At 41.2% G+C, this 14782-nt stretch overlaps 1 protein-coding gene across 1 annotated transcript in view; it reads left to right on the top strand.

Annotated features, from left to right (window-relative positions):
- The window catches only part of SAMD12 (sterile alpha motif domain containing 12), a 431264-nt gene that overhangs the window by 405410 nt on the left and 11072 nt on the right, over positions 1 to 14782 (top strand). The gene's annotated exons all lie outside the window — the stretch shown is intronic.

The following is a 14782-nucleotide window of genomic DNA, read 5'->3' as shown; positions in this document are numbered from 1 at the left end:
ATTTTGGAGTTTGTGAGTTATAGGATCTCTATAACTACGCAGCTCTTCTGTTGTTTTGAAAGCAGCTATAAGACAATACGTAAACAAATGGGTGTGGCTGTGATCCAATAAAACTTTATTTTCAGAAACAGGAGTGGGCTGGATTTGTCCTACAGGGGCTATAGTTTGCCAATACTTGTTTTAGATTATGAAAATTGCCAGAGCCTAACATTTCAAATAGAGGGATTTGTCCTTAACTTGATTTATAAAGAAAATAATATATTTTTTCATGTCTATATTCCTCTAGCTTAAATATTCTTATTCAGATTTTTAAATAGTGCTGCAAATAAATTCTCCTAACATGTAACAACTGCAGTAGCAGCTTAGCCCCTTGTTTAACCTTTGGTCTGAGGATTGGTCCTATCTAACCTCTGCCTTCACCTCCAGCCATTGCGCCACTGCGCTTTATTCTCCTTTCTAGTTTGTTACATCCATGCGCTCTAAGGCACCCTCTCCTAAGCCACTGATTTCTGTAGGAAACAAGAGCTTTGTCATCAGCCAGCAAGTCCTGGGAAAGAATTACAATTTCATGAGTATTATAGCTTTAAAGCAAAGATAAACAACAGTTATTTGTATTGAATTCAACACTAAGTTAACTTAAACAACTTTCCCCTACCTTCTGATTTCCAAATTAAATTAAACACTAAGTCTCTAACATCTATACCCACAGTAAATAGCATCTTGCATACATGCCTGTGAAAATGCTTCCTGCTTCAGTGATATTTGGAATTTTCTTGAGACAAAGAAGATATAGATATATTTCCTTAAGCCTCTTTAGCTGAACATCACACTACAAGATGAAAAGCTTGACAGTGTTGCCTCTTTTGGTGTAGATGACACTACCAAGGGCACACACTATGACCATCAGCTAACATGCTGCAGAAACCATAACCTGGGCATGCAGGCTGCTGCATGTTGAAACAAAAGGTCTTGACATCCTGACATAGAAGGTGAACAACAGTGTGAAATACACTTGGTGTCTGTCTAAAGTGACATTGTAGTTAACCAGATTTCTGCCTCCATATGGAACCTTCCTGTCAGAAGAAAATGACTGATTCTAGTCCCTGTATTTTATTCTATCGACACGATATTCTGTTTCTTCTTCGGATGCCATTCTGAATAACCTATGACTGAGATCAATCAATCCACAGTGATTCTTGCTTGTTTCCACTATGATATTATTCCTTGGGACCACCAACAGATAATCTAAAAAAGCTTGACAGTATCACAAGTATATTTGCATCAAACTCGTGAACTCTACTCAATTTCCAAGTAGGGTACAAGACCTTGTGTGTTTATGGGAAGTTGGGGTGTGGTCAATAGGTGGGTGTGCTGTGCTGAAACTTTTTTTCTCTTGAATGTTTTTTTAATTCTGTAGCTTTCCTGAACCGACCAGAATTGACCTAGACTTCATCTCATGATATAGTCCTATGAGGGCTAAGGAATAAGACTTTAGGAGCTCCATAAGCCTTGCTTAGCCCTTAATAACTTCAGTGTGTAGAATAATTATGCAAGAGTTTCAGTTCAGGAGTCAGCAGATCTAGGCTGTCTTCCAGGTTCTGCTCTTTGGGATTCTAGAACAAGTCTTGCTCAGAGCATCTGTGAAAATTAACAAGGTAGTGAATTTTGATGATCTGCTGCATGGCAAGCCACCCCATACTGGAGAGGCTCAAAACAACAATTATTATTTGCTCATGATTTTGCAATTTGGGCAAGGCTTAGCAGGGACCTCTTATTTTTTCCATACATACTAGCATTGGGGACTGAGGATCCACATCCAAGATGTTTCACTGAAATGGCTAGCATGTTAGCACAGGCAGCTGGCTGCTTGTTCAGCTGCGGTGGCAGCTGATATTTGGAATAACCTCAGTTCCCCCTCCATGTGGGCCTGTCCATGTTGCGTCATGGCTTATTCACAGCATGGTGACTAGCTTCAAAGGAGGAAGAAACAGAAGTTTCCAGTCCTCCAAAAGATTAGGCCCAGAACAGACACAAAGAAATTTCTGTCATATGCTGTTGGTCCAAGAAGTCTCAGGCCTGTCCCAGATTCAAGGAAGCAGGAGGGAGGAAAAAGACCCCATCTCTCAATGAGAGGTAGGGAGAAAGGCTATGACAAAATATTTGCAGCCATCTGACATAGGATATGGAGATCATTCATGGTTTTTATTTCCTGTAATATAAATTTTACCCTACAAGATTCAGATTTAAATTCAGTATTTTATCTCTTTGCCAAAAGATGAGGTCCAGTCTCCCTCCACCCTTTTATGCTTCATCGTATTCTCATTCTTTATTAAAAAGGCAGGGATTTGAGGTTTGTTAGGTATCTGCAGGATACAAGATCCATGATATATGCTCTTTCCTTTACCGTATTTCATTGCATCTGAGATCCAACTTGTCTCATATTTTAACATTTCTGAATTGTACCTTTTACAATCTAGGAAGTCTTGTAATCACTGTAGGTCACATGGCAGTGATGCACGTCTGAAGTGGTCTGTGATTGTGCGTATCTTCATTACTTCACTCAAATTCACCTGTTGAGTTTAGTCATTATTGAAAAACATCTTCAGAAATATTATACTATAATTTGGCATTGAAGGAAAAATGTGTCTTGTATGCCAAAAGTCAAAGAAACAGTGCCATTAGTGAGGCAAATGTTTGACATTGGAGGTATAATTACAACTTCATATATTTTTGCAAAGCAGCAAACTGAGCTTTGCACTACCTCAAATAGAAAGATATTATAAGTAGATGAAGGTGTGTTGCGTTTTATTACGGAGATACATCCAAAATGTTTACTTATCACACATGAAGTTTATACCAGAAGGCATAGAAATTGTCAAGTTCTTTAAAGTAGATTAAAGAAATCTTTAAGCCACAAAAGGCTAATAATTATGCCTGATGTAGGACTATAAAAAGCATTATATCATAGTTTAATCAGCATTTTTTTCTTTCTCAGTGGTACATTTTTAAAAAATGTACTTTGGGTCAGACATGGTGGCACACACCTGTAGTCCCAGCCACCTGGGAGGCTGAGGCAGGAAGATCACTTGAGCCCAGGAGTTTGGGACTACAGTGCACATGATCTTGCCTACAAAGGGCCACTACACTCCATTCTGGGCCACATAGTGAGACCCCCATCTCAAGCTTTTTGAAAAAAATGTATCTTGGATTTGATGAAATATAGTAGTTCTCACACACACACACACACACACACAAAATCTGCAACACACACACAAATCTTCTCCTTTTACACATGAGGAAGCTGTGGTTCAGATGGCTCATAGAACTTAAACAACCTGACCAGTCTCAAAGCTGCCAAATGGAAGAATTTGTTATCTTCCTTAGCCCACACTGGTTCCTTAAAATGGCAGGGCAACACAGGTTGGTGGTTCTGGAAAGATATGAATATTGTGTAGTGACAGCCATTCCACCTCCTGTCTCCAGCAAACTTCAAAAATATGAATGAAGTGCTGTTGTAGTCCCCCCAAACCAAACACTAACCGTCTGGAGGGAAAGCTTTTCATGGGGCTGGGCCACTGCCCAGGACTCCTTCGCAATCCTGTTCAGAAGAATAGAAAATTAAAAAAAAAAAAAGCTTACTTGTAGAGTTTTATAAGGGCCTCTCAATTTTATAGATTCAGAATTACTTCTCTGAAATGGGAATAATTTAAAATAAGAAATATTTTCCAACTCTTCAGAACAGAAGTAGGTTTAAGGAAGACTTGCCCAAACTGTTATTTTAAAGCAGGACATTAAACATTCCTTGGCCCTTGCAAAAGAAAGCTGTCGTTTAGGTCATTGCTACTCACTCACCCTAAGGAAATGCCAGGAGCTTCCTCCCTCTCTCCCTGTCTGGGCCAGCTCCATTGGAGGGCCACTGTGGACAGCAGCAAGGGCGTGCTTTCCTCTTCTTTATTTCCACTGCAAAGAGGAGAGGAGAGGCTTGTAGACTGCCCCTACCATGATGAGTGAGACTCCATCACTTCTAATACAGTCCTTCATTATTTGTCTTATGTTTGTTTAGTTTAGGAGACTGTGCTGATTATTTGGGAGTTGTGCAAAGATGCTTAAAACACAATCCCTTCCCACGTGAAGTTTCCGTAACTAGACGGGGGGATAAGGCTTGGGCAGAATTCCCAGCCATATCTGTAAACAGCAAGGAGAGCTCCTCCCCCTCCCTTCTGCTCCCCTGGAATCTTGCCCTTCTATAATAGCATGCAGGACGTCGTGCAGTAGTGGTTTTTCTGTGTGCGAATCTCTCATTAGACTGGGAGCTTTCTGAAGGCAAGGGCAGGGGTTATTTGTTGTTCATTTTTATATCCCTGATGTTTAGCACAGTGCCTAGGACAGCAGTCAAGAGATGATGGTTATTCCATTTGTTCATCCATTCATTCAACAAAATCATGTGGAGGTTCAGAGCAGGGAGAGATAGGCTTTGAGAGAATATGTGAGGCCTTCTTTCAGAAGTAGCCAGTGCCAGTAGCAGTTGCTCTGACAGAAAGGGTAGAATTTGGGCAGAAGGATGAGGAAAGAAGTAGAGACCATGTAAACAAGGGTAGGGCCGTGTAGGACAAATTTAATCCATTTCTGTGTCTGGAATGCATTGTGGATAAGGATGGAAGGAGAGGTTGAGGTTGCCATCATGAATGGCCTGGAATATTAGGTCAAGTTATTTTCTTGCTTTTTTCTTTTCAAATGAGACAACAATAAATAGAATCCCTCTCCAAGCTGCACTGCTCTGGAGGACAGCAGGGAAAAATGGTATAGGTAGCTTCTCATTAGTAAATGTATCTGGGATTTGTCTTCCTCCTCGCAAATGATGTACAAAGAATACTGCTTTAACAACAACAGATTCCAGGTCTTGGCTGTGATGCAGACTACACTTCCTTAGGGAGGTGGAAGTGCATATAACTAAGAGCCAGAGCAGGTTTCATCCTGGCTTCATCAGTTCTTAGTGGTGTGACCCAAACTCTTTGTGCTCTAGTTCTCCCATTTCAAAGCGGAACTGATAATCATATCAACTTCAAAGCTGTTACGAGGCTTAAAAGTGATAATGCACGTAAACCCCAGGGAACAGTACTTCTTGGCACATGAGGGTTTCACAAATGTTAGCTATTATTATCCCTTGTCTTCTGTGTACCTTGGTTTCCTCATCCAAATAGAGATAATACGGTCCCAGCCCATTTCTCCTGGACCCTGACAGAATAAAATGCAATTAAATGTGTGAAAGCAATCTGGAAGTTAAGTGCTGTATAGCAGCAAGGTGGTGGTAGGACTGTTAATTACCATATCCTTGGCTAAGAGGTTTGGTAATTACCATATCCTTGGCTGAGAGGTGATCCCAGGAGGTTGGGCTGAAAGGTAGGGGGGTCTTGGCTCTCCGGGCTCTCCAGGGTATTGGCCACAGGTGTGTGTTTGTGAATAGCTTCTCTAGATACAGTATGTCAAGGTAAAGGCCTTATTTGACTGGTCCAAGATTACATAAAGATGGGAATAAGGAAATCAACTAAGCAAGAAATAAATAAGGTTTAAGCCTCACAGCTTTGCAAGCAGTGTAATTTCAAACATCGTAGTCTTGGACATCTGGGCTCTATTACCTAAAATCTCATTAAACCATCAGCTTCATAATTCTGTGTAGAACCTGGTAAATTGCAAGATCCTGCTGATGGCCACCAGCCAGTTCAAGCAATTAATCACAAGGGTCCCCAAGCAGGTTTGCGACTGATGCCAAGTGGATTCTTTAAGGGGAAAGTGTGTACACGAAAGAAATAGCCCAATCCACACAGTTTTATAGCAACGTGCTTTGAGGCTCTGCCCACACAGAGAAATTATCTGTTATCATTAAGACATCTCATAACTCTTTCCTCAATGGAAATTAGTACCCACCAGCCCAGGGAAGATCTCCAAACCTCGTTAACTGCAATATAGATTGTAACCTGCTGAGAGCTGAAGGCTGTAGTTCAGACAAAACCAAGCCCTACCCTTTCACCACCCTCAGCAGTTTCTCATTTTGGGGAACTCTACTTGAGCTCTTTTTTCTTTTAAACTTTTCTGGAATGTCTGGACATTCCAGAAATGTTTGCATTTCCCTCTGTGTTCCAGGCCAAAGGGCAAGAACCCACAATATAATAACCTTGGAGACTGTCCTCGGAATCCTGCCCTGGTATGACCCAAGGGGAAAGAGCTCATAACAAAGGAACTATTTCTCATAAGATTTCTTGCTTGATTTTGCCAATTCAAAGAGGTTTATGTAAACGAGATAATCGTCCGCACTTCAGAATGTTTATGAAGCCTTTTCTAATTACTATTTTGTATATAGAGTGATTCTGGGAACATGATGGAGAACAGAGGAGAAGCCTTGAGCCCTCCCTACATACAGCAGGAAGGAGAGAGAACAAGAGTACACTTACAATATGGGTGAAAGGATTTGAAGCTTCACCTTGCTGTTTAGGTTTCTTCTCTCTAAACTTTTTTTTTTTACTAAATTGCTGTCTCTCTTTTCTCCACTACACAGTGGCGCTGTCAAATATGGTAGCCACCAGGCATACATAACCACATAAAGATAAATGAATTGGAATTAAATAAAATTTAAAAGTAATTTCCTCCATGCACCAGCTACATTTCAAGTGCTCAGTAGCCACATGTGGCTAATGGCTGCCATGTTAGACCAGATCTAGAACATTTCCATCATTGCACATAGTTCAGTTCACATAGGCTTTGAGAGAATATGTGAGGCCTTCTTTCAGGAGTAGCCAGTGCCAGTAGCACTTACTCCTCCTCCTTCCTACTCAAAGTATGGTCCATACACCAGCAGCACTGGTATCACCTGACAACTTGTAGAACTATGTGATCTGCATTTTAACAAGATACCCAGGTGATGCATACACACATCTTAAAATTTGAGAAGCACTGTTTAAAGATACCTTCTACTCTAAGATTCCATATGACAAAATGTCATCACTGTTGTAAGTATTATTCATTAGTACTTTTTTATTTTTATTTTATTTTATTTTATTTTTAAGACAGAGTTTCGCTCTTGTTGTCCAGGCTGGAGTGCAATGGCACAATCTCGGCTCACCACAACCTCTGCCTCCTGAGTTCAAGTGAGTCTCCTGCCTCAGCCTCCCGAGTAGCTGGGATTACAGGCATGCACTACCACACCCAGCTAATTTTGTGTTTTTAGTAGAGACGGGGTTTCTCCATGTTGATCAGACTGGTCTCGAACTCCCGACCTCAGGTGATCCACCCGCCTCAGCCTCCCAAAGTGTCATTAATACATTTCTATCTTGCATACCTTTGTTTCCAAAAGAGATATTTCTATCTCCTTGAGAGGTGACAAAAAAAAAAGGAGTGTTTACGTAGACCTTGTATTCTCCTTTAAAAGTGTGCTTTTCTTTTTCTCTTGGAAAAGCTGCAGGATCTGGAGATTTTAAAAAAATTTTATCTAAAGTAGCGAATCTTAGAGAACATTGTTCCAATGCAGAATCTGTTGGATCAGTCAACAGAGAAGCCCTTGAAATTAAAATAAGTTTAAAGCAAAAGGCAAAGAGGAGAAAAGATAATTTAAAAAAAGGAAGAAGAAGAAGAAAGGAACTTCACTTATTCATACAGCTGACAAACACACAAGGCTCTGTGCTCTGTGACTAAGAGAGATGGGGTGTAGAAGCAATGAGAGAAATTAGAAAACAGTCCCTCAGAGTATAATCTGCCACCCAGTCTAACATTGTGGAGACGGAGGGAAATTTCAATGGTATCTTAGATTATACTTCAAGGTACATTTTTATGCTGTTTTGTGCCAGTGGACAGAGTTGTCCTCTGGAAGGTTCTATGGGCTTTTAGCTGGCTGTCAGAATGTAATGGCTTGAGATACTTGCCTCTGTCCAGTGCAAAAAAAAAAAAAAATGGAATCACTGAGGTTACCAGTGACTAATTGGCTGTACAAATGCATCCCTGCTGAGAGCATCTGGCCTGATGATGCTTCTCCCAGAAATGCATCATCCTGTATTCATGTGGTACAAGATGATAGTCCACTGTTGTCACCAGGCTTCTAGCTCAAGAGAGCTATAAAGCTGGGTGAGGCTTTGCCATCTTTCTACGGAAACATTCCCCAGAGACTGGAGTTAATAGATATCCTAAATGATCACACAGAATGTATAGAGTTTCAGGCACTTGCGTATACTGAAATTTCTAAACCAATTCTCATTAGAGAACAATATCCTGGCCTCCCAGGAAATTCTGCCCATACTTGAAAACTGCTAATTTCATTCATGTGGCTTTCTTCATACATACATTCATTGATTCACTCACTCATTTGACAAACATTTCAAGAGCACCTTTGATAGTCCAGACATTCTACCACACACAACAGAAAGAGAAGAATGAGACATACTTCTTGCCTGAAGGAACTTAAGGTTCACAGCAGTAGTGCTTAAAGAGAGGTCCTCAGACTAGCAATATCAGTGTCCCTGCAACATTATTATGAATTCAAAGTCACGGGGCTATCCCAGATCTACTGAATCAGATTCTTTCCATTTGGTGCCCAGAAAACAGCATTTTACCAAGCTCTCTGGGGCATTTCTAAGCACAGTAAAGTTTGAGAAACACTCATCTAGAGACAGCGCATCAGTGATTCTAATAGATTATGATACAGATTCTATGTAATAATATAGTAATGTGTAATTATACAGATTGGAGACTCTTCAACCCCTGAAGCCCCCAAGGCAATGCAGGATACTTTAGTGTTTAATACAATACATGTTGTTTGATTGATGTATGAGAAACCTGTAAACAATCCTGGAATGATGGACCATGCCTGTATTCCCAGGACTTTGACTGGGTTGAATAGCTTCTCCTGTCTGCCTCACTCTAAATATTTGGATCACTGCACTGTATTATATCCAGGATTTGTGGCATTTTATTATGTGAAAAGAACAAGGCTATAAACCAAATTTTCCTGCAGTATATACCACTTTTCTCTGTCTGAAGGACAAATAACTACTATTTAAGTACTCGGGGAAAGATGTAGGTGTGTTCATGGATTTTGCCAAGCTGCTTTTGTGTGAATTCTCAAGGCTATGATTAAACAGAGTTTTCTAGTCCTCCCCTGGACATTCTGAATCATTGGAAATGGAGACAGGCTGGACAAAATAAAAATGTTAAGAAGCTCCCTCAGATGAGTTTGAGGCAGTCAAGTTTGAGAATCTCTCGTCAAAATGTCAGGGTTCTTAAACCTCGGAATCTAGAGATTCAATTTAACCTCCAGGAATCAGAGTCAGTTTCTGAGAGGTTTTTCAGGCTCATAGTGTAGTAGACTAGCAGCTTTACTTCTAGAACAGTAAGTGAGCAAATACGATGTCCTTTTTGTTCCCCAAGGGCTGAGGAAAAGGAGACAGACAGTTTGCACACAAGGGCATTCTTTTTCTCTCACTTTCTCAATGTGTGTGTTGGTTGGGACCTTCACTTGTCACGAGAACCCTTCAAAACTCCCCAGAGAAAGGTGACCATCCAAGCAATGAGGACTGCAAAGCCAGGCAGCAGAACTACTCCTCTGATAGTATCAGGAGCCAGTTACATTTTAATAGAAACAATAACACCAAGGGGTGAGACGGTGGGGGTGGAGGCCAAGGCCTTCCTATCCCATCTAGGTATTCGTCTAAAAATGTTGCCATGGGGCCTTGAGACCTTGTATTTCTCACTTAACATTTCTGGAATTAACAGGCCCCTGATATTTCATAGTCAGATCAAAGATCATAGCCTAGCCTAAAGGCCACAGCCTGTCTTGGATCACTCACCCCTCCAAGTCTGGCTTTCTGCATTTGTGGACTAAAGGTCATGGTACCTACCTACTTTGGTTGCTGCAAAGTGAACACAGGTTCTTAGCATGATGCTAAGCACCTAGGAAGTACTTGGTGAATGATATGCTAACTATTATGGTAATTGTGTTATCTGTAGACTCTGCTCCTCAAGGTTCTTCATAAAAACAGAACTAATAAGATGAATAAATATGTATAGAGAGATGTATTATAAGGAATTGGCTTATTCAATTGTGAAGGTGGAGAAGTCCCAAGATTTGCAAACTGGAGATCCAGGAGAGCCAGTGGTATGGTTCCAGTCTGAATTTGAGTCCAAAGGCAGGAGATGGCAGTCAGGCAGAAAGAGTGAATTATCCCTTACCCAGCCTATTCTCTTCAGGCCTTCGATGGATTGAATGGGGTCCACTTGTATTAGGGAGGGCTATCTGCTTTACAAAGTCTACCAATTCAATTGTTCATCTTATCTACAAATACCTTTATAGACAAACCCAGGATAATGTTTAACCAAATATCTAGACACCCAGTGGCCCAATCAAGTTCACACATAAAATTAACCATCACAGACTTATTGTGCTTTCCAGTTTACTAACGATAATGGGAAGTTACCAGTTAGTATGTATGCATCTCTGTTTTATTACACTTAACCCAAGTTCTCTGTCATCCTGATACCAATCTCGTTGGAGATTCTTTTATTATTTTTTTTCTTTTTCTTTTTTTTTTTTTTGAGACAGAGTCTCGCTCTGTCGCCTAGGCTGGAGTGCAGTGACGCAATCTCGGCTCATTGCAAGCCCCGCCTCCCAGGTTCACACCATTCTTCTGCCTCAGCCTCCTGCATAGCTGGGACCACAGGTGCTGGCCGCCACACCTGGCTAATTTTTTGTATTTTTAGTGGAGATGGGGTTTCACCATGTTAGCCAGGATGGTCTCGATCTTCTGAACTCATGATCTGCCCGGCTCGGCCTCCCAAAGTGCTGGGATTACAGGCATGAGCCACCATGTCCGGCCTCTTTGGAGATTCTGACCTTCATCTTCATGCAGTCAGAGGGTTGATTCCTTAATCATACTCTCAGTGGGCAACTCCCCCTCCCGATCCCGCTTCCCTTCGTCAAATTCTTGTGGGGCAGAGAGTGGCAGACATGGGACCAGCGCTGCTGAGAATACATATGATTTCTCCCAGCATAGACTAGAAACAAAGTTTAGCTTTATGGCCACATAAATCCTCCTTTGTCCTTCTTTTATCTTTTACCTCTCCCATACATATTAATTAATTAATTAATTAAGCATACCTCTCTAAATCATCCAATCTTGATTCTTGTAATGCCTGTGAGGGTTCTAAAAGTTAGAAATGATTTAATATTAGAGGTTTTGATTACATTGAATATAAAATCACATAAAATGAGCAAATGATGAGAAGAAGAGGGGAGTGAGGTTTGGAATTAGCCTTATTTCCTGTACATACATGAGGCACACTTATGTTGGTTTTTATCTTGGCCTATTTTGGGAGTGACATATTTGGCTCACAACCAGAAGTAGAAAATAGAAACAAAAAAAAAAAAAAAAGGATAAGTTCATGTCCTTTGTAGGGACATGGATGAAGCTGGAAACCATTATTCTCAGCAAACTATCGCAAGGACAAAAAACCAAACACCGCATGTTCTCACTCATAGGTGGGAATTGAACAATGAGAACGCTTGGACACAGGAAGGGGAATATCACACACCGGGGCCTGTCATGGGGTTGGGGGAGGGGAGAGGGATAGCATTAGGAGATACACCTAATGTAAATGAAGAGTTAATAGGTGCAGCACACCAACATAGCACATGTATACATATGTAACAAACCTGCACGTTGTGCACATGTACCCTAGAACTTAAAGTATAATAATAAAAAAATAGAATAAAAAAAAAGAAAAGAAAATAGAAACAAGGACCTGTATCTTCCAAACCAACCTCAGTACCACTGACATTTTGAGCCAGATAATTTTCTGTTGTGAGGGCTGTCCTATACATTCTAAAATGTTCAGCAGTTTAATGGGTTTCTACCCATTAGATGCCAGTAGTACCTGCCTCTCCCCCGACACACACACACACACACACACACACACACACACACACACACACACACACACAAGTTGTTACCACCAGTGTCTCCAGACATTGCCAGTTGTGCTGTAGGGGGCAAAATTATACCCAGTTGAGAACCACTGCTCTAAACATAGGAAAGATCTTAGACTGTTAAAATAAAAATGTGCTGGCTTTCTCTAGGTCAAACCTCTTATTTACGGCACTCCATGTATAGGATTCATGTTTGATGAGAATTCTTTTATGCAAACACAGTTACTTGATTTCTCTCCTCCATTCTTGTTGGAGAATTTCTTTTCCCAATAAACATTTCTTATTGAGTCAGGAAAGCACCGTGGTGAGAACAGATCTGGGTTCTAGTCTCAGCTCTATGCATTCTAGCACTGTGGCTGTGACAGCTAACGACCTGCTGTCATTTTCTCTGTGTGAATTACAGGAATAATGAATCCAAACCTCAAAAATGGCAGTACAGATTCAATGAGTAACTGCCTATAAAACCTTTGTAGGCATACTGTAGTCGTTCCATAAATGTGAGCTCTGCTTATTGGCTATTCTGCTGGGGCAGCCATGGATCTCACTTTTTTGGAATGTGCATTTCACACCAGATATAAATTGTCCCACATTGAAGTTGCAGTTCAGACACACCCCCAAAGGCCTTGAACTCATTACACGAAAGACACTTTCAGATAGAAGATATGGACCCTTCTTTCTGAAGGGAAGACACTAAACAGCCCTTTTAAAGGATGAAGTCTTATTTCCCCCTTGGGCCCATGAGACGTGGGGCTGCCTGGATATAATATCTTTTCTTCTTCTCCACACACAACAATCCTTAAGCCCTGTGCGCTGGAGTTAGGAAAGGTGGGGCGGGACATAATCCATCCCAGATCTGTTATTGAACCTTTTGCCAAGCTGGCCACTGCCTCCTGGGCCAGTCACTTCCTGCCTTTGAAGTGTTTCAGACTCCCTTTCTCATGGAACTGTCTGTTAAGGGCTGCGCTAATCTAGGAGAGAGCAGGAGCCAGAGTGTGCCCAAAGTGGCCTTGGCAAGCAGGAAGACAGTTATCTGCCTCCTGGGAGTTGCAAAGGTTTGACCTCTGGGTATTTTGTTTCTTTTCCTGGCCCCCAGCTATAGCATTAGAACATTGACATTTAGCATTAAAACACTGATACTTAGCGATAGAGCTTTGACTTTGATTTATCAAAGGAATTTTAGGAATTCATGATAATAATAATGAAACAATAGTAGCTATCACTTAGTTATTTACTATTTACTAAACACCATGCAAAATGCTTTTCCTATGAGCCCTTTTTAACATCACAGCAGCCTGGTGAGGCAGAAATTATGACTGCTATTTTAAAGGTGAAGAAAATGAGCTTGGGAAAAATTCATGTGTTCAACATCACATAGGTAGGAAGTAGTGAGCCTAGGATGTGAACCCATATCTGCCAGAGCCCATGTTCCTGACCACTGGACTCCAGTGCTTCCCTCCTCATCCCAGACTCTGAAGCCATAGGGCTAAATATGATGATTGATTCCAAGAATTGATTCCAAGAATTCTTGATTCCAATAATTCCAAGAATGTCTAAACTATTAATAGTAATGATGGCCCATCAAACAGAGGTTTGAAAAAGAGCCTTTTACTATTTGTTAGCTGCAAAATCCATACATGGACAGCCCCCAGGATGTACATCTTCCTTGAGTAAGCAGTTGATAAAGCAGAGAAAGAAACCAGAGCAATCCCACTCTCCACATGCAGACCAGGATTGAATCTCATGCAACATTAGTTACTGAATTAAACAGAGAAACAAAGATTCTCCTCCAACATCATTCCTTTCTTTATTAACTTTACAACTATTTAATAAGCACTTTCTGTATACCTGACACTGCACATTGCATTAGGAGAATACACAACAATAAGACATGTCATCACCCACAAAAAAATTAGGAGGAACGATGGATACATTAAACTGAAGTGTTCATTGTGGGTTTTTTGGTAAAAATTTGAGATGTCACACTCACACACAGGAGAGAGTTGTTAGCTGTGTCTAGAAGGAAAGAATACTTCATAAAGGAAGTGACGCTCTAGGTGGTTGTGAAAGAGGGAGGGGTTGGTGTTCACTAATGCTAGAGGGTATATAAAGAAGACACCCTGGGAAAAAGAAAGGATCAGCGAGATCAGGAACAACCCCACACATATGCAGAGCCAGAAGGAGGCTGGGATGGCTGAAGCACAGGGGATGGAGCCCAAAGAGCGTTGTATATCAAAGACCACATGTTTCCCCCTTTTCAGAGCCAGGGCTGTCTAATGCAAACTGCCATTTTGCGTTTTGACCTCATGTAGATTTATATACCCGAAGACATGACTCCTGTTGCAGATAAGTCTCTAGCAAAGTGATGATGGCAGAACCCATCACTATACAGATGTGATTGACAGAAAGATTAAGGTTCAAGGGTCCAGGTGTGTGTAGCTGGGTGTAGTGGTGCACGCCACGCCTGTGGTCCCAGCAAGGCTGAGAAGTGAGGGGATCACTTGAGCCTGGGAGGTCGAGGCTACAATGAGCCGTGATGGTGCCACTGCACCCCAGCCTGATCGATGAGAGCTAGACCCTGTCTCCAAAAAATAATAATAGGAAGAAGAAAGACTAGGTTCAAGGCCTACTTTTACCACGTGTCTTACACATGCAGCCTGAGTAAATGGGGACCTCTTGTCCTCACATAAAGCCCATCTCAGCATGGTGACCCATTCAAAAGGAACACAATACTAACTGCAAAAACAGCAAAGAGCAATGAAGGATCACTGACTACCATGGAAAGATTTCAAAGATGACGCTCCTCTGCCATAGCACACT

Source organism: Gorilla gorilla, chromosome 7, assembly GCF_029281585.2.
Source record: "Gorilla gorilla gorilla isolate KB3781 chromosome 7, NHGRI_mGorGor1-v2.1_pri, whole genome shotgun sequence".
Lineage (NCBI taxonomy): Eukaryota > Metazoa > Chordata > Mammalia > Primates > Hominidae > Gorilla > Gorilla gorilla.
The sequence above is the reverse complement of the archived record's forward strand: the minus strand, read 5'-3'. Positions and strand labels throughout refer to the sequence as shown.